A 21,714-nucleotide genomic window follows, 5' to 3' on the forward strand; every position below is an offset into this window, starting at 1 on the left:
ATTATCATTACAATAGTTGTTCTTTCAATCAGGTAGAGCAAAATCAAACAAAATACAGAACATTATAGAACTTATCAAAACAGAATATTGAGTAGAGCAATACAATTAATCAGAACAAAGCAAAACAATGATAACAATATTTGCCTTCAAAGAGATGGTAGAAGGAAATCTCCCCTATTTGCTGTATTGCATATGATCAACCTCAGAAGAGATGCTCAGATCTCTGGCTCCCATTTGCTAATGTGGGGGGGGAATGGGATGTTTGATTGTTAGCCTGCATGTCGGTAGGCTCATGGCTGCTTACCAGGCGAGCTGTTTGCTTGGTTTCCCAGCGCCCTAAGTTCCAACATGGTGCAGATCTCATGAAATGCTGGATAGTTCTCTCCCTGAGGCACCCACAGCTTGCCTGAGCCATGGCTCCTTACCAGGGAGGTGAGCTGATTGCTTGGTTTCCCGGTGCCCTAAGTTTCAACACGGCATGAATCTCAGGAGATGCTGGATGGTTCTCTCCCTGGGGCAGCCACAGCTTGCCCGAGCCACAGCAGGATGTATTTTGATTTCACTTTTTCTTTCAAATTCCTCTGCTCCCTTCAACCCCTCTCCCCTCTTATTTACAAAGCTTTGCTTGCATTTTATCCTTCTTTTATCATTTTTTTTCTTTTCCATTCCTTCCTTTTCTCCTCCCCCCTCTTTTGAACAGTTCCCCCTTCTTTTGAACAATACTTCCTATTTCAAAATATGTATTATACACTTGGATCCTTATTAACACTTTCAATTTCTCACACTAGAAACAATGCAATATTTACAGTGTGACTGATGTATTTCACTTAAGAGTATGGTCTCAAGGTCTATCCATTTACCTAGAAATATCTCAAGGTTAGCCTCCTTTATGGCTATCATTGCATTGTATAAAAACACATCTTTTTTATGCATTCCTCAGTTGATGGTAGTTGTTTCCAAAATTTAGCTATTACAAACTGTGCTGCTATAAACATGGATATGCATATATCACTATGTTATGATGTTTTTAATTCTTATGGGAAGATAGCCAGAAGAAGAATAGCTGGATCAAATGGGACCACCAATCTTATTTTTTTGAAGAATCTCCACACTGATTTCCATAGTGGTTTCACCAGTCTACACTCCTACCAATAGTGAAGAAGTGTTCTTTTTATTCCCACAGTCTCCCCTAGCATTTGTTACTGGTTGACTTCTCATTGATAGCCATTCTTTCTGGAGTAACAATTTTAGCATCATTTTAATTTGCATCTCTTAAATGACTAATGATGTTGAATATTTTTTCATACATTTACTTGATGTTTGTATTTCTTCCTCTGAGAGGTATGTAGGCATGTCAGATGCCTATTTTTTATTGGGTTTTTCAATTTGAGGGATCTGATTTTTTTTAATGCTTTGTATGTTCTAGATATTCATTCCTTGTCTGAAGGACAAGCTAAATTTTTTTCCAATTCTGTGGATTGCCTTTTTATTCTGTTGTTAATTTCTTTTGCTTTCCAAATGATTTTAACAGGATGAGATCCCAGTTGTTGATTCTATTATTTCCCATATGATGGGGGCTTTGTTCATAAAATCCTTGCCTACACTTATGTCTTCAAGAGTCTTACCTATTATTCTCTCTTCCATTGGGTTTAGTGTTTCTTTATTAATGTTTAGGTCTTTGGTCCATTTTGATTTTAGTTTAGTGCATAAAGAAAGGCATGGGTCTAGTTTTAGTCTTTGGCATATGGGAGACCAGTTTTTTTCTTATAAAAGAGACTGCCTTTCTTCCAGTGAATGTGCTTGACCCCTTTGTCAAAGGTAATGTAGCTGAGAGTGTTTGGAGTTGTTTCTGCATCTTTGAATCAGCTCTATTGATCCTCTGGCCTGCTGTTTCCCAATACCATGCTGTTTTATAATAGTTTATAACATAATTTCAAGTCTGGGTCTGTGATACACCCTTCCTTGCCTTTGTTGCCTAAGATTGTTTTTACTATTCTAGGCCTCTTCTGGTTCCAAATGAATTTTAGGAATCTCATTATTATTATTATTATTATTATTATTATTATTTTAGCTCATGTTTGTTATATATAGACATTACATTCATTGTGACTAGTTGGTACATGTACGGTGCACATCTAAAATCTATTTGTATCTTCTTATTTTTAGATGGAGATTATTTTTGTTATCCTAGGATCTAGAGTTGCATCATTAGGCTATCTATTTAGAATTGCTCTGTTTTTCGGATGTGGGTGTTTACAACTATGAACTTCCATCTTAGGACAGCTTTCATTATGTCCTATAGGTTCTGGTATGTTGTACTGGCGTTATCATTTGATTGTAGGAATTGTTTCTCTTCTTGATTTCGTTGATAATTCATTGATTATTGAAGGGAGTATTGTTTAGTTTCCATGTGTTCACATCATTTCCATGGTTTCTTTTGACCATGATATCTCATTTCATTGTGGTGTGATTTCACAGTATGCATAGGATAATTTTGATTATTTTGCATTAATGTAAGCCTACCTTATGGACTAATATGTTGTTGTCTGTTTTGCAGAAAGTCTCATGTACTGTGAGTACTTTTAAGGTTATAGATTGTATATTAATGGTTCTTACGGTACACACTCAAAACAGTGTGTACTCTGTTTTTCAGTGGCACATTTTGTAGATATCTACTGTCGATTTGGTTAAAGATTTACTTCAACTCTGATATTTCTTTGCTGATTTTTTGTCCATTTGATCTATTTGTGACAGTTGGGGCATTGAATTGACTCTTTTTATAAGTTTGTCGGTGTTTATCTGATTTTTCTGTCCAATAATATTTGTTGTATGGAGTTGTGCATAGCAGATATTATTTAAGGAACCACTTGTTTGTTTCAAGACCACTTAGACTTATAATCAAGTCACACTGTTCAGACTTATGACTTGCCACTGAGACTTACGATCCATCTCTTTTTTGTATAGTGCTACAAATCTTGTTTATAGAGTTTCAGTGTCTGTTTTAGTACAGTATGCCTTGTTTACACAGTATTGCAATTTTTTCTGATTTCACTATAGAGTACTGTAGCTTTATGTCCTATTATATATTATAGTACTTCATGTAAGAGTTATGCAAATAAAAGAAAGGTCTCAAGTTGGAGCTTCCTCTGGCCACTTTTTTTCTGAATATTTTATTGTATATACTATGTACAGTTATTGATTTAGTGACCAATTCATTTAACTCCCCAGCTGTAGTAATGAAACTCAATCATCAATTGAGGACTGTGTGTAGTCTTCTTCCCCTGTCAGAACATCTGTCCACCTCTCTTACTTTGGCTATGGAAGATGCAGATTATTGAGCCAGGATCCAGTTCTGTAGGAATGGCCCACAGCATAATTAATTTCACAAAAAAGTAAATATGGCTATAAGTATACAGGAAAAACTGATTTATAGTAAAAAGCTATACAACCTTGTCAATATAAAGTAGATCAGTGTCAGTAATATCATCCAAGAAAACAGAATACTGACACACCGTAAGAACCATTAATATACAATCTATAACCTTAAAAATTCTAATACAAACCAAATATTGACATAAAGTGGATATCTATTAAATATGACAACTCTAACCTCAGTAGTGATAAAAACTAGTTCAACAGTAGTAACAGAGTTAACCAAAGTTTAATAAAGCTTAATAGTTACACTATTAAAGATAAAGAATGTGGGGAATGGGAGAATATGAGAATAAAATTTGGAAAAATTAAACAATTGGAGATTAGAAGAAGTAAATAAAATTGTAATAAACAGTCCTATTAAGGAGTAGAAGGATATCTGTAAAATTAGATAAAGGTAATCAAAGAAAACACTTGTGAAATAGAAGATAAAAGAAAATAGAAAAATTAAATAATGTGGATAGTAAAAAGCACAGCACATTAAAGGGGAAAAAGAAAAGAAAAGATAAGACAGAAAAAATAGTAAATTATAGAAAGGGGAAAAAAAGCAAATGGGTCAAAAGCAGAAAAAATCTTAGAAGCGAGAGACAAATTCCTCCCCTTCGTGAAACAGTGGAGTGGGTGGCTTGGCTGTTCTTCACTCTCTTCTCCTGTGCAAATCAACAGGTGGATGGCTTTGTCCAGCAAGTGGGCCAGTTACAGCAGATAGAGGAGGACCTTGAGCAATAACTGGATGCTGCAGAGGTCATGATGCAAGGCATGGGCAGCACTGTCTCCTCCAGGAATGTCTCCAGAAGTCTAAGTCCTCATGTCAGAGAAAATCAATGGAAAAATCCCAAGTTTTTGCATGCTAGATCTGCTATTCATCAAAAATGGAGTCTCTATCCCAGGTAGGGGTACTGGGAAGCTGCCTACCTTTACCCAGCACATAACTTTCACGACCTCTATAGCAACAGAGCTGCGGGAGACGGCAAAAGAATCAAAATAGAAGATGGGTGAAACACTGCCCCCATGGCCTACAATTTAACACAGTTCCCACTAGGCCAATTTTTTTTTTCTGTCTACATCAAAATATCTTATACATCCTCAAAACATGGGCTGAAAAGGTAGCCAGTTGAAAGTAAGAGTTCAAAGACCAGCATTCCCATGATTATTGTAACACTACTCCCAACTGCTAAGATATGGAATCAGTCTCAGTGCCCAATATGAATGGACAAATAAATGTAGTATGTAATAGAGTATGATTCAGCCATAAAGAATCAGGAAGTCTTGTCACTTTTAGAAATAGATATGATTGTAATTTTTTTTGGCATCTGACCAACACATTTAGAATTGTCATCATTTTTAAATTATTTAGTTTTCCAAAATATTTAGTTTTGTAATAATTTCTATTCCAAAACTATATTTATCTTACTATATTAAAAATATGTCATATTAGATCTGGAGGGGCCTTAAAGATCACTGGCCTATCCTATTCCTTTTCACAGTTGGTAAAATTGAAATGAGTAGAAATTTAAAATGAAATTTTTAACTATTTGAGGCAGAGTTAGGACCCAGGATTTCTAAATTCTGACTTGGTCCTCCTATCAGTGAAAGTCATCTCAATAAAACTACAACTCTCCCAAATACCCCCACTGCTTCCACTTCTTTTGACTGATTTTTCAATAATCAGATATTCAGATGTTTTCTGAAACAAAGAGTAATTTGTCTATGTTCCATACATACTTGGCCTACATTTAAAATATAGAGCTTAGCAAATGTCTCTCAGCAATGCCTCCATTTTTAGGAGCTGGAAGTAGGATAGCTGGCATCCTAACTTTGGGCATTTAGGTAAAACTTCCAAAGATATTCAGGTTGTTTTATCTCTATTATCTAACTGTTAGTAAGGTGACGGATAGTCTTAAAATTTCTAGTCTGATTTTTAATTAAATTGTGGTCTGTTCAAAATAGAAAGACATTAAAATCAAATGTGTGTGTCTCTGTTTACTTTATGGGCTCTCACCTATGACTAGTTATTGCTGAAATAATTAAATGTCTTTTCAGTGAATGAACTGTCCAAACTAGTTTAATGTTTCTTATAACCTGGCAAATATGTGCTGTATAATTAAGTTGACTTCTTCTTTTCCGCACTCCCAAATGCACAGTTCTCTCCTTTCTCTCCACAAAACTGGCCCAACGGTTTCTCCAGATCAGATTGGCATGACTGCATCTGAAGGCCAAAGCCTCCTTCCACAGACTGATGCAGGCTGTTAGAATCAGAGTACATTGCATTTGACATTTATGGGTCACAGGCTCTATTGGACTGATGAAAGTGGTGATGTCTCAGGACAGTGAGATCCCATAATCTTGGAACACTTCCTGAAATCTTATCTTTGCTGATTCCCTGTATTGTGTGAATAGAAAATTGTTTTTAAAAATATGTAGAATTCTGTGGCACGCCTGCCTTGTAAGTGCACAGTCGTGAGTGAGATCCCCGGTACCAAAAATAATAATAATGTGGAGGGTGGAGCAGAAGAATTTACCAAGGAACATCTTGTAATCTATACTAGATTGTCCTCAATCTAGTATATGCACTAGAGACACTTTGGTGATTAAAAGTCAACGTCCAAAGCATAATCTAAAATAGGGAGATTTAGTGAAAAGGCATCTAACTGCCCACAAAATAAAACAGAAAACTGGTCTTTCTAAAGATAAGGTTGTTATGGTATACAACTATTTTTGCTTCCTCTGATTAGAGTCCTCAAATTAGGCAATGGAAAGGAGGTGCAAAAACAGAGAATGGAGAGGATGGAACACTAACTTTGTAATTATAACACTGTGTTTAACTTCTAATGCATGTTACTATGTTCATCCTGGCACTGAGCCAATTGTCTGCTATGGTTTAAACAGCCTCTCAAGATTCATATTGGAATTCAGTTGCCATTCTGATAAGACATGAATGGGAAGTTCTCCTGATATGTGGTATGCACATGCAGTTCCATTTACATAGGAGGCTGAGGCAGGAAGATCGTTTGAGGCTAGATGTTCAAGACCAACCTGGGAACATAGCAAGATACTGGCTAAAAAAGAAAAAAGATGAAAGAAAGAAGGAAGAAAACAAAGAAAGAAAGACATGGAACTTTTAAGATGTGTTAAGTCATGAAAGTCTGCCTTCATGAAAGAATTAATTCGATTTCTTGAGAGTCAGCTAGTTCTCTCTCTCTCTCTCTCTCTCTCTCTCTTTCTCTCTCTCTCTCCCTCTGGTTATGTACTGCTTTCTTCCATATTGTGGTGCAGCAAGTAATCCTTCACCAGATGAAGTATGTTGGTCTTGGAACTCCTAGTTTCCAGAATTTTGAGCCAAATAGTTGTTAATTTTTCCAATGCATCCACTCTGTGGTATTTTATTATAGCAGCAGCAAAAAATGGATGACAATCTATTTCCCCATGTATGTAATCTTTCCAACAGTCTCCTGAAATAAGAACCAATAGCCTACATTTCACAGATCTGAAAAGTACAGATTAGTGATATTAAATGACTTGCTGAAGTTCTCGTAAATACTTTCTAGAATTGACACTATTCCTCCCCGTCTTCTTCCAAATAAAAGGAGAAAACTGTGCAAATAAATAAATGACTTGTATCTAATAATAGTTTTCAGTTTTTTCCCTTCTGTGGTCCTATAAATTCCATCTCTCATGGTCAGTGGAATTCTTTATAATCTAAGTATATAAGCTATTAGGCTCACTTCAAATAAATAATAAATATGACAATAATACTGGGAACAGGTTGATGGATATTGGATGCTTATTATTTGCCAGACACAGTGTTAAGCACTTTGAGTCAGTTCATTTAGTTCTCATAAATATTTTAGTGAAAATATTTTTATTTATTCTATTTTATGAATGAATAAAAACAGTCTTCAAGTAAAACAATTTGCCCACCATACATAGCTGGAAAATGGAAATATGGAGTAAGTAAAAGCAGCCCTGCACAACATACTGATACGAAGGCCTAAGAGGAGAACAAGCCACCAGGACATTCACTATACTGGAATACAGCCCAGAATCTTTTGGAACCCTGATGTATCAAAATTTACACTGCTCCCTATTTAACACTATGGTCTATCTTGAAAAAGTAAACCTTGGTACATTTATAGTGTATACAGTACAAATACAGTAGCCAAAAAGTATTTGGTGATTAAATGAATGAATGAATTGTGTCTAATCGTAGTTTTCAATTTTTATTTTCTGTAGCCCTATCAGCTCTGTGCCTGTGCTGAATTGACTTCTTTCCTGTGAGTTTTGAATGCACTTCTTTCCTGTGAGTTTTGAAGCTTTGAATAATGATAGGTAATGAGAAAAGAAAAAAAACATTATTTGCACTCAGAAACATAGGATGTGGAGACATATATAGAAGGAAATAACTTTTCCAAAGCTCTTATTGTCTTGGAAAGGAGAAATCTGCTGCTGGGATCAGGCGACTGAGGAGGGAAAAATTTGAAGAATGCCAAGAGGCATGATGAGAGGGAGCTAAATGGGGAGGAGCATTTACAGAGTGCCAATATGAACCCCTTTTACATACTCTTGTGCACTTTGCATCACAATTAGGAGACAGGCATTCTCATCTCTATTTTATAAATATGGAAACTAAGACTCAGAAATTAAGTAACTTTCCCAAAGATTCATATGGAGGAAGTGGTGAACTGAGGTTCCACCTCCTGTCTGACTCTGAATCTGACCATTTTCTTTGTTGCTGTTGTTGTTGTTACTGATGTGGTCCTGGGAGACTGAACCCAGGGCCTACACACTCAGCTTTGTCCCCAGCTCTTTTTCATTTATTTTAAATTTTGACACAGAGTCTTACCAACTCACTAATTGCCCATGCTGAGCTTGAAATTATGATCCTTGTGCCTTAGCCTCTCAGAGTGCTAGAATTACAGGCCTGTGCCACCACACCCATGCCTGAGTCTTAAGTACTTCTTAGAACACTCACTGCCTCCTCAAGCACAGTGTTGAAAAAGAAGGGTATTTTAATTCAGTGAGGAAAAGAAAGTATTTTGACCTTCAAAAATATATGGCAAAGAGCTTTTGGAAGGGCTTAAACCAAGAAAAATCATGTCTTGAAGACTTTGACTAACTGAGATATTCTTCAGTGATGTAATGAATCTTGGACTCTGAACCACCTGTTATTCATATTTCCTCATTTGGTAATTGTGGCATCTTAATCGTAATTAAAAGGTGGCCCTGAAAACAAACCAGTGCTAGCAATGCAGACTGGCAAGGGACGAAGATAATATTGTCTCTAAAATCACTGTTCAGAGACCCCAGACTTTGGATATCAGAAAGGAATGACAGGGTTTGCTGCCAGCCACCACATCTACCCTCTTATCACTCTTGACTTTATTCCTGTTAGTCTTGCATATGCAGCTACTGACAATTAGTAATTTGCAAACTCATAGCTTTCAGTTTTCTTGTAAAAAATTCAGACATTCATTTTCTCATAATTCTAAAGGTTAAAGTCTGAGATCAGAGTGTGGGCAAGGCTGATTCTTCCTGAGGCCTCTCTCCCTAGCTTGTGAGAGGTGTCTTCTACCTGTGTCTTCATGTGTGTCTTCTCTGAGTGTATCTCTTTCAGTATTCTTGTCAAGATTGTGATAGGTCATGCACATAAAATCTAAATCTAGAAATAAAGTACTTTCTCCACCTCAAATATCCACTTCACTTGTATTTTTCTAGTCATCCAAGAAGCATACGTCAAGAATGGATTAGCACAGACAGTTATTAGAGGAAACGGCCAGGTGAAAGAAAAGGGAAAGGGAATTGTGATAAAAGTTTAATCTTGAGTAAGGGAGGGAAACAAGTTTAAATGGAAGCATTCTGGACTACCTACTGTGCAGACCCAAAATTTACAAATCTTTGAGGCAAAGTTGGCCAGCCTAAGAATCCACATCTCCCAAGAGAAAGTTTGTTTTAGTATTCATATAGTACTCAGCCACGGGACAGGACAGCCCATGGGATGTGTCAGAACACAGCACCTGAGGCCCTAAGTCAGTTATGCGTTTTACTTCATGAGGTCACTGAAACACATTCTAATGATTTCTACCCAACCACTGACTCCTGGACTACTTTTGCTCTTACAAATCTGAGCTCAAGGATCACTCTCTAAAGAAAACCTTTCCTGATTCCAACCTTCCACCACCAGTAGAAGAAAACTTGCTTTTTATATGCTTCCATGGAATCGTGTTCCCGTCTTTCAGAGAACTTGTTTTCATTTGTACTTAGCTCTTCATTAGTATAGTTATTAGATTAACAACTGTCTATTTAGCTAAATTTTAAACTCCATAATAGTAGATACTGGGGTTGTTTATTTACTGCTTTTACTTCAGGATCTCCCAAAGTCACTAACAGTAGGTGCTCAATCCATATAAATTGAATAAATGGATATCATGGAAAAATATCAATGAACAAATATGAATTAAAATTAAATCAATTATATTCCCAACCTTACATAAGTTTCAGGAGTAGAATAAAGGAAACACAGCTTTAAGAGGGGGAACAAATATGTGGGTTTATTACTGAATCCAAATCCATTTACTTACTGCTTGAAAAGGGAACCCAGTGAATCAAGGATAAGTTGTTGTAAGAAGGAAAATGATTTATTGGTAAGCCAACAAAACCAAAATAATGGCAGACTAGCATCCTGAAAAGTCTATTGCTATGGTTCAGATCAAAATGTTCATCAAAAGTTTCATTCACAGAGCTGTATCTTCCAGAATGGATTCATCCGCTGAGGTCCTTAATTTGATGGCATTATTGAGAGGTGAAGGAAACCTGAGGCAGGAGCTGGTTGAAGTGAGTGGAGTCATGGGGACATGACCCTGGAGACTGTATCTTGTCCCTGGTCCTTTCCTCTCTAGCTCTTTCCTTTCCTTCCTGCTACCTACCTGGCTGCCATGCCTTTCCACCATGATGTTCTGCCTCACCCTGGCAGACAGTAACAGAGCCAGTTGACTGGGGTCTGAAACTGTGAGCCAAAATAAATCTTTCCTCTTTTGTTTTTCCTAGGTATTTAGTCACAGAGTTGAGCAAAACTAAAACAACGTTAGCAGGAGTTTCATATTTTGTTCATCCTTAGACAAAGAGAAAACAACAAGGAGGGTTATGTTAGAGCAGATTTAATGACTGGAGACTTCTAGGTGCTGCTCTGGTGCTCTAAAATAGAATGTCATGAAACCTAGTGGCTCATATGCACCTAATAAGGAGATCATGATTTCCCTGTGTGTCTTGAAAATGTCTTAGTTATCCTTATATTGTGGTCTTGAAGGGAGAAGGGTGAGATTAAGGAAGTTTGGGGTACATCAATTTTTTATTGCCAGTTCTAGACAAACACTCCTTAAATTATTTTTTTAAAAACAGCTCAGTTGAACAGAAACAACTCAACTCAAAGGTTCCTGGAGTAAAGAAGACAAAAAAAAATTCAAAGCAAAAAATGCCTAGCCTTTCCATCCTGTTTTAGTCACCATTGGGCACCTGCACAGATCTAAGTGAAGACTCAGTGCTTTTGGTAAAAGAGGTGTTCAGGTCCTTAAAAAGTAACCTATGCAACATTTATCATCATAACCCACGTGTCAAAGAGGTATCTACAGTAAAGCTAATGGCAGACTAATAATACATTGCTCAGTTGCATGACCCACAAATTTACCAATTTTAAAAGTCAATTGAAAGGAAGTAACTAAAAACAAGTGAGGCTTGAGAGTTTTTTTAGGTTTTCCTTCAGTTTTATATTCAAGGTTAAATGAAAACAAGATTTTTTGAGATGATACAAATTAATACCAAGTACCTTGAAAGGCCAAACTGACTCAGAATCATGATAGATAAATTGAAGTAAAAAAGAAAAAATGAATATGTTTTGGAAGAGAGTATATTATGAACATAAACCAAATAAGCATCCCCCTTACCACATCAAGCAGGCTGGTCAAGGAAATATGGAGTTAGGACTGCTTCAGATATAAAAGGAGATCAAGAATTAGAAACCATAGCAAGGCAGGGGCTCAGTCACATGGACTAACCCAGAGGAGTTCTCCAAAGAAGGTGACATTTTAGCAATATGGTCTGTGGATCTTAGCCTTGATTTAGCTTATGTCTTCCCTGGTAGCAATTCTTCATCTTTTTGTTTTGAGTTTTTTAAAATTTTATTTTAGTGCATGCTTCAGTATATAAGGATCACGTTCCTCTTGGGGTGTTGTTACATGTACATAACACTTAAGAATTTCTTCATTCCTTTTCTCTCTCCTCCCCCTCCCTCCATCTCTTGGTCCCCTTCCCTTTCACAAAGGATCTAGCTTCATTTTTCCTCTTGGTCTTAAAGAGACCACCTTCTCTGATGATAAGGACTCAGGTTACAGATGGTAGCCATTGCCTAACATCATCTATTGAGGGCCTTATGCCATGACCGCTTGAAATTTCACTTTTTTGAGCCTCAGCTTTCTTCTCTCAAGAATGGGACAAAATACACCCTCATAAGATTATTAAATTAGGATTATAGGATAATATGAGGTAATTTATAATTGGTATTTTTAACATGGTTCTTTTTTATTTTTATGAACAAAATAAAAGAGAGAATAAAAATTTAAATGAAACTTCAGTGCTCCCATTGATAGAAAATGGCTTTGTACTTACAATATACTCAAGATTTTTGCATAGTCCAAGACATTTTGAAAAAGTCTTTGTTAAATTGGTAATCCCTTATCTAGTTGACTCAGTATTGGCCTGCGGATCAAAAGAAAGAAGAAGAAACAGAATTTAATGTTTTCTGAATTGAAAAGGTCATTCAAGATTTGTTCATTTTGCAGCAGTGAGTTTGAAGAATAAAAAGAGGAAAACATTTTCAAGATTCTAAGTATCTGTGCATCTTAGATTTTATTAAGTGGGACTTTGGAAGATCATTACTGTAATTCATTGTCTCCATAGCAGGAACAAAATGTCAATTTAGTCCACATCCCAGTGTAACATAGATAAAACTAATTCAACCAAGGGTTAGTATATAAACTCATGTACATATGTTAGAAAAGTCATGTTGAGACATTAGAATTGTTAGCCAAAGCTGTTAAAATCATATAAACAGCTACTGTTCTAATTTATTATTGTAGCTGATTATATATTCCTAAAAGTCTAGAGTCATATCCTGTGCTTGTCTTTTTACTGATTCACTGAGTGAGAACACTTATTTGACATTTCTATGTCTTTTTCATCATGCATAAAATCTGGCCTATAAATGTTTAACTGTATACAATGCAATTTTTACTTTATCAACATCATTCAGAACATAACACACCACCTGCTCAGTTGAAGCCTTATGCTATTGTTTAAAATACATTAACTCCATGGATGGACTTTGATTAGATTTGACACTTATCTTTTGTAACCTAGCATAGTGGGAACAGAAGTCAGAATAAAATGTAGTCCCTGTCCTAAAATGATGATTTCTACACATTGGTCTACAGACTTGGACTGGAACATGACAATGTTTTCACAAGTTCATGGCAATAAATAAATAAAAACAAAAAGGATAATGAATAAAAAGTTTCATGATTCTAGTTATGACATATTCTTTTATTAAAAGTTTATTATGAGTATTTCCTTCATATTTCATTTTTGTTGAAATGCTTTTTTTTTTATCATGAGAGTTGTCTCTAATATCCTTACTCAGCAAAACAAAAAAAGATAACTTCAGGTCAGTCTATTATTTTTCTGTTAACTCAAAATATATGGGAACCACTAAATCACTGACTACCTACTTAAAATCAGTTTATAATATAGTCAAGAAAATGTCTTACATTTGTTATTTAGAAATGTCTTTGTCTGGGACTTGTTTATATTTGTAATTAAAGCTCCCAAAAGGAAGAGAAAAAAATTTTTGAATCTCAAGCTACTGTTAAAAACAAAAAGAGCAAAGTCAGTAACAATCAAATGGTGCCTGGCACACGGAAGACTATTAATAAATATTTACTGAATAATTAAGTAAAGTATCAAATTAAACAAATATACTCAAGTAAACCTAGCCAGTAGCTGCTTTTAAAAAATCCTCAAGAACAAAAAAATATTTTTCACCCTTTGGTCAGAGTTATACGGAAAATGGCTTCTATTCAACAAGAGACAACTCTTGAATATTACACTCTCAGCTTAAGATAGACCTGGAGTTAATTATTCCTTCTTGCCAAGAAGAAATGAAGGAAATGAAAGAAGATTGAAAATTCTTAGAAAATTATTTAGACTCATAGAAGTTAGGAGAAGACACTAGAATCACTCAACTCATTCCTTTCAATTAAGATAAGGAAACAGGATAAGAGAAATGTGTCCACTTTACTCATGCTTTAGGATTTGGGCTAAAAGAACAAAACCAACATACTGTGGTTATTTAGTGGCAGTATACCATCTAATTGCAGGGGGAAATAGTAAGCATTGCTTTCCAATTCTTTTAAATATTCAAATAACAAACTTAGAACCTTAAAATACTCTCAAAGATCAGAGGAAAAAGAGACATAAAGATAGGAAACATCCAAATTAGAATTTATGATGGAGAAAAAGTATTCTAAAGATAGACACTTGAGAAAAGCAAAGGACCAGAAAATGAATATAAAGTATAATGGCCTGCCATATCCAGGTTCTGTATCTACAGATTCAAACAAATTCAGTGAAAATATTCCAAAAACTTTTCTGTTTGTATTTTTTTTTGCTTGTCATTATTTCATAACCAATGCAATATAACAGCTATGTAGATAGCTTTTACATTACACTGGGTTTTTATAAGTAACATAGAAATGACTTAAAGTAGTATACACAAAGACACTTGTATATTATATGCAAAAACTGTATAATTTTATAGAGGAGACTTGATCATCCTCGGATTTGCGTGTCTGCAGAGAGTCCCGGAATCATTTTTCTACAGACACCGAGGGACAACTATATTTGGGGAATGTTAATGGACAGTGCACTACAAGTGACATATAAATATACCTGCTACCTTCATGATTACTGCTTTGATAACATTCATCAAAACCAGGTTAGCAAAGACCTTTTATCTTTCACTGGCCCCTAAAACATAGAAATAATTTTCCTCAACTAAAGCTCACATTGAAACTTATATGTATTATCACAAAGACACACTGACAAAATATAAAATAATATATGTACAAGGGCATTTAAAGCAGTGTTATCTATGGTAGCAAAGTACCAGAAACAATCCAAAAGTCCATCAATAAAGAACTACTTGAATTGTAGTATATCCACACAACGGATACTAAACAGCAACTTAAAAATGAAAAACAAAGAACCTTTCTACATACCGATATGGTATGTCTCCAAGATTTGCAAGGGTGAAATAATGTTTAAAGTAGGTCAGCTTTTGAAAAGTCTACTATAAGCGAAAACACACACATGCAATATCCTACATGCACATGTTTACTTACACTTTCAAAAAGAAACAAATAAGAATTACCAATAGCTAATAATGATGGTGGTCAATGGGCAGAGATAAAATGCAAATGGTACAGATGGCTCTCATGAATATATATATATATATATATATATATATATATATATATATTTTATATATATACATAGCATATATACATATATACATACACTGTGTATGTATATACAGTATATATACACTATATATATATATATATATATATATGCATGCACATGCACACTGAGACATACAGACACTATAGGCCTCCTGATGCGAAATACTAAGAGATAAAAACCAAAACCGATGAGAAAGTCTTCTCTTTAAAGTGAAACTGAATCTAATCAATCATATGGAAAAAATTATAATGAAAGCATGGTATTGTCTCGCTAGTATGAAAAAATTGAAAGACTAAATTAGATCCAAAAGTTACAATTGGATGCTGTTGTAAAAAGTATTGTTTCCCTGATTTCTCTCTCAGTAAGCCTGTTATTCATGTACAGGAAAACTATTGATTTTTGAGTGTTGACTTTGTATCTAGGTGGATTACTTAATTTGTTTATTAAATATAGAGGTCTTTGGTGGAGATTTGGGGATCTTCTAAGTAGAATATCATGCCATCTGCATATAATGATATTTTAATTTCTTTTCTATCTTTTATTCCTTTTCTTTCTTTCCCTTGTCTAAGTGCTCCAAATAAAGTTCCAGGACAATGTTGAATAAGAGTGAAACAGTGGACATCCTAATCTTGTTCCTTATTCTAGAGAGAAAGCTTTCGGTTTTTGTCCATTTAGTATGATGTTGGCTGTTGGTTTGTCATAAACGGCTTTTATCAGATTGAGATAAAGATTATCGATTCTAATTTTCTGCAGGTTTCTTTTGTTAACATGAATGGGTGCTGGACCTTGTCAATGCTTTGTGTATGTTGAACCATTCCTGCATCCCTGGGATGAATTCTACTTCATCATGGTGAATAATTTTCTTGAAGATTTACTTCATTCTATTTGTCAGTGTCTTACTGATGATTTTTGCATCCATGTTCATTAGGGAAATTGTCCTGTAATTCTCTTTCTTAGTTGAGTCCTTTTCTGGTTTTGGTATGGGGTAATTCTTGCTTCCAGGAATGAATTTAAAGTATTGCTTCCCTCTCAATTTCACTGAAGAGTTTGAGAAGTAGCAGTGCTAGGTCTTCTCTAAATGTTTTATAGAATTCAGCAGTTAATCCATTAGAACCTGGAATTTTCTTTGTTGATAGGCCTTTAATTACATCTTTGATTTCATTTGTTGATATTGGGTTATTTAGGATTTTTTATATCTTCTTGATTCCGCTTTGGTAATTCATATGTACTTAGGAATCTGTCCATTTCTTCTGTATTTTCCATCTTATTATAATACAAGTTCTCAAAGTAGGTATAGATGATACTCTGGATTTCTGCAGAGTCTGTTGTGATTTCACCATTTTCAATCCTAGTTGCATGGATTTGAGTCTTTTCTTTCATTTTTTGATAAATTTGGCTAAGAGTTTGTAAATTTTATGTAACCTTCAAAGCACCAACTCCTTGATTCATTGACTCTTTATATGGATTTTTTAGCCCCCAGGGTATTAATTTCTGCTCTGATGTTCATAATTTTCTTCCTTGTACAAGCTTCTGCCTGCTCTTCTTTTTCTAGAACTTTGAGGTTCAATATTAAATATGTGCTTGCTCTGTTTTCCTGATATGGGTATTCACTGCTATAAATTTCCCTTAGAACTGCTTTCATTATATCCCATAAGTTCTGGTATGTTGTATTGTTATAATTGGACTAAAAAAACTGTCTAATTTCTCCTTTAATTTCATCTGTGTCCCGTTTGTTGTTCAGGAGAGTGCTTTTATAATTTCCATGTGTTTATGAACTTCTTGTGGCTTCTTCTGCCATGAATTTTCAAATTCATTTAGCTGTGGTCTAATAGTATGCATGAGATAATTTCTATTCCTTTACATTTACTTAAACATGTTCTGTGAGCAAGTATATGGTCTATTTTGGAAAATGTCCCATGTGCTGCTGAGAAGAATATGCATTATGATGTTGTGACAGTTGGGTACTGAGTGGAGTATCCCAATACAATTATATTATGGCTTATTTGATTTTTCATGTCCATTAGTAATTAAAATATAGTTGGGTTCACTGGTTGCATATCTATTTATGATTATTTTCTCTTTCTCTTGGATTGTTACCTTTACAAAGATGTAGTGACTTTCTTTATGTCTTAACCAGTCTTGGCTTGAAATTTACTTTGTCTGTAAATAGACTAGCTACCTGTTTTTTTCTGGGTTCCTTTAGCATGGAGTATTGTTTTCTATCTTTTGTCTTTCAGCCTATAAACTTCTTTTTAATTAAATATGTTTCTCATATGCAGCATATTGTTGAATCTTGCTTCTTGATCCATTCTACCTGTCTGTGTCTTTTGACTGATAAATTAAGATCATTAACATTGATGGTTATAACTGAAATATATTGACTTATCCTTGTCATGTTATTTTCCTGTTGTTGGCTTGACCCTTTTTCTCCCTCTTCCTCTAATTGTTTGCCTTCCCTGGTGCATTCCTTCTGTTAGTGATCATGAAGCTATAGTCTTTATTATATCTTTCTAGAATGTCCTTCAGAACATTTTGGAGTGCTGGTTTGGTGGTCTTACTGGATGTTTCTGGTGTCATTGACTCATACTCTTAAGATTTGGATTATATGTCAGACCATATCTTGTTAATTCATAATATGTTGAGGCATTTCCTGCTTTGAAATGGAGCAAAAAAGTATATGAAGCACTTGTTTCTGGCCACAAATCACATTTAGAGTACCACCTCGATAAGCATTCTCAACCTATGCTCCTTAAATGAGAAACAGTAGACTCAGCTCACAATTTGGCTACAAGTTAGTTGGTAAATGATTCCACTATCTCCAAGCCTTAAATTCTTTTTCCTTTTTTCTCTGTCACTGCTGCACCTCTCCAGCCATCTGTTCTTCCTCCAATTCTCTCTTCCTATGCTCCAATGAAGACGTTTTTCCCTCGCCTTTCCTTTAAAAGCTTCAGCAACCCTGGTAGTTTCTCAATGGCTGCTTTGTCTCCATAGTTATGCCCTTCATCTACCTTTTAATGCTCTTTATTGTGAAATAAAACAGATTTGCAAAAAAAATCATACACAGAAGTGGCTAAATTAATTCATATAAGTGATGTTCTTGTAAGCATCAAGATGAGAAATAAATCTTTGTCAGGTGCCCTACCATCCCCTTCCAGTTCTGCCCAGATCACAAGCCTCACTTGAACTTATTCATATGTAATCATTGTCCAGACTTTGATAATAGATTAGTTCCTTACTTTGAAACCTTGAGGGCATCAAAGCAATGTTTTGAGAAATTCATTATGGATGGTGTATAATGCCTGCATTTACTTTTTGGAAGTATTTCTATTGATGAATTATTAATTTTAATTTTGTGAGGGTTTTTTTTTTTTTTTTTTTTTGTCTTTTTGAGACATGGTCTCACTATGCAGTCCAGGCTGGCCTTTGATTCATCACTTTGTAGCCCAGGCTGACCTCAAACTCGTAGAGATCCTTCTGCTTCGGCCTCCCAAATGCTGGGGATTACAGGTGTGAGCCACCACTCCTAGCTTAGTTTTATTATATTAAATCATTTGTACTTAAAAGGAAAATAAAATATCAATAAAATAACAAGCTACAATTTTTCTATGTAATGAATGTTTAGAAGAAACATCAACATTTTCAACATCAACTGTTTATCTATTTATAAGATATAAAAAAACAGTAAAAATAAATTCCTATTTGAACCACATTGAAAATACAAACAAAACTCTACTCCAGAACTAATCTTTCCTTTAATTGTAGCACTAAAGGCAGTCTTCACACATAACAACAGAATGTACCATACACTATACTGCTCTCACTGATAGCATGTGTGCTTAGCTTTTCTTTCCTGTTTGGTAGGCCGTATTTGGCACCTCTTATTTTCTCTTTTGTCAAAAATTTCCTATGATATTTTACAATGTCCTCTCAGCAAGAAAATGAAATATCAATAAAACAAAATACCTAATACATACTGTCTAGGATAAACATCAACATTTTCTATATCAACTCTTTGTTTGCTAAATCTAAAACATAACAACAGAAATGAATGAAAACAGAAATATAACTCTACCACAAAAATAATGTTTATGTCAATTACCACACCTAAGGCAGTTTTCACACATGAGAACAGCATGTTCCATGCACAAGTATCACTTACACTGACAGCACATGTGTTTTGCTTCCCTGTCTTCTTTAGTAGGACATACTTGATATCTTGCTGGTCTTCCTGTTTTCTGAGAAAGTTCTGGTGATGTTTCCCAGTCCACTCTAGAGTCCTTTTGAGGAATTCTTTGGGCAAATACACACTGTTCTTTCTCTGTTGTCATTGATCATTTATCAAATCAAGCCCTAATCCTCTAAGAAAGGTTGTCTATGTATTTTTTGTTATTTTCTTTGCAAACTATGAAAATATTCATGCCTGAAATATTTAGGAAGGGTAAAATACAACCACTGGTCAATGTTTTATGTTTTGAGTTTATGTTTTTGAGTGTATAGCTGCTGCATAACTTACAAATGTCTACAGAACCTTTCATTTTACTGTAAAATATGATCATTTCTGGCTTCATTTGTATTTCAGATTCATTATCAATGCTTATTTGTTTGTTTGTTTGGAGACAGGGTCTCACCATGTAGTCCACGTTACCTTGGAATTCACTGTGTAGCACAAGCTGACCTGATCCTCTGGCCTCTGTGCTGGGATCACAGGCATGCACCACCTTGCCCAGCTTCAATGTCAATCTTATCATCATGGTGTAGTTGACAGTATCAATACTACTTTGTTCTTCTTTATCATGTGGGAGGCCAATGTTATGGCTTTCTGAAATCCAATGAGTGTAAAATACATTTCTGTGTTGTACTGCAACACTTTTTCAGGAATCTCAGCTTTGTTTTTGAAAATAACTCCTGTGTTTGTCAACTGGCATTCTTTTAGCAAATTTTACAGGACCCAAGTCATCATTGGTAGACAAGTCACCCGATGACTCACTTTCAACCACCCTCACAGAAGTAAAATTAGGTTTTTATGTGACATTGTGCTGAATTGGTGTAATTATACATGAAAAAAATTTTTAAAACCGCAAATATTCAAAAGTGTAATACAGCACATAATGTAGGTAAAACTCTTCCATTTACACTTTGACACATGTGCATACACCTTGCCATTCATTGTGCCAGGTGGGCAAACACAATAATTGCTTCCTGTATTGCCCTACTGCAGCTCTGAGATGTATAGAGGGCTACCATTATGCTAAAGTAAATATTTTCTTTCAAAAATTATGGTATATGCATCTGTGACCCTGAGTGAAGACCTAATTTTAAAAAAAATTGTTCTATCATCATCTCTAGACTTGTAGTTCCCTATTTTTAAATTAGATGTCTTTTTAAGTCCCTTTTAATATATAGATTCTCCCTTCATTTCTCCTTTGCTTATAATTCTTCTGTTGTAAAACCCAGAATATTTAACCAATAGATTTCTCCAGTCTGCATTATGCTAATGAGTATGTCAATCAGTTGCTGTTTTACTGAACTTAACTTTGCTTTCTGCTTTCCCCACATTTTTTGCTAGGGCAGGGCTGCTACTACAAGAGCTCTGTGAGAGAGCTCTCTCCACTCTTCTGCATGACTGAAACAGGCCAGTTCTCCTGTTTCTGGATGCTGCATCAGGGATCCATCTGGCTGAGTAGCAAGGTAATGTCCACAGCTTAATCATATGCTCCCAGTGTCCTCGTCATTTTCTCTCTTCCTTTTGATGACACATATATTTTCACTCTTGAGAGCTGCAAAATAGGAATTGAGGCACCTGAGTGACACTGCTTCTTGAGATTCAGGGACCTGATTCCCTCTTATTGCTGGCAAATTTCTAGTGGTTCATTTAGGGAAGCAGATTCTATATCCATAACAGATGACTGGATAAATAAATGTAGTGTGTGTACAGGAATACTGCTCAGCTACAAAGAAGGACAAATTTAAGACATTTGTAGGAAAATGGTTGCACTTGGAAAACAATATTAAGTTAAGTAAAGCAGACACACAGCTTGAATACTGTAAGCTTTTGAGTCTCGCATTTGAGTAAAGCAAAAGTACAGAAAGCATGATAAAGGGTGAATAGAAGGAAACGAGGAGACAGATCTCTTGCAAATGAGAAGGAGTCAGAGACGGAGAGGAAGGGGAAACAAGTAGAACAAAGATGTGTCATGTACTAAAAGCTAATAACCTAAATGAATGTAAACCTTATATGTTGTAAACATGAGATAAGATTCATAATGTCAACGAAAATGAAAATGGGGAAAAGGGATTTAGAGAAAGAGGGGAAAAAGCAAGAAGGAAGGGGATTTTAAAAACAATCAAGACGTATTATGTTCATGCACCCATTGCCCGAGATGATTGTAAACTGCATGTACTGCAAACATGTGCTGTACTAATAAAGAAAAATTAATTCAAAATATTCACTAAACTTCTAAAAACATTAGAAGCCAATATGCTATTAGATAAACTTAGAATCTTTCCAGGGAAAACAACCCCTTCATCCACACCTTCTAAACTTACAAGCAACATTTAAGACTTAAATGTGTATCAGTAGCAGCTGAAATTTTTTTTCAATTTTGAAATGTGATAGTTTCCATTTGCTTGCATCTGGTTAATAGTCTCTGTTCCATTTTAAAGGCATCACATCAAAGATAGAGGCAAAATGTAATAATAACAAAAAAGATTAAT

This window comes from Cavia porcellus, unplaced genomic scaffold (assembly GCF_034190915.1).
Source record: "Cavia porcellus strain 051 isolate PalLab524CR breed Dunkin Hartley unplaced genomic scaffold, mCavPor4.1 scaffold_3, whole genome shotgun sequence".
In the NCBI taxonomy this organism is placed as follows: domain Eukaryota; kingdom Metazoa; phylum Chordata; class Mammalia; order Rodentia; family Caviidae; genus Cavia; species Cavia porcellus.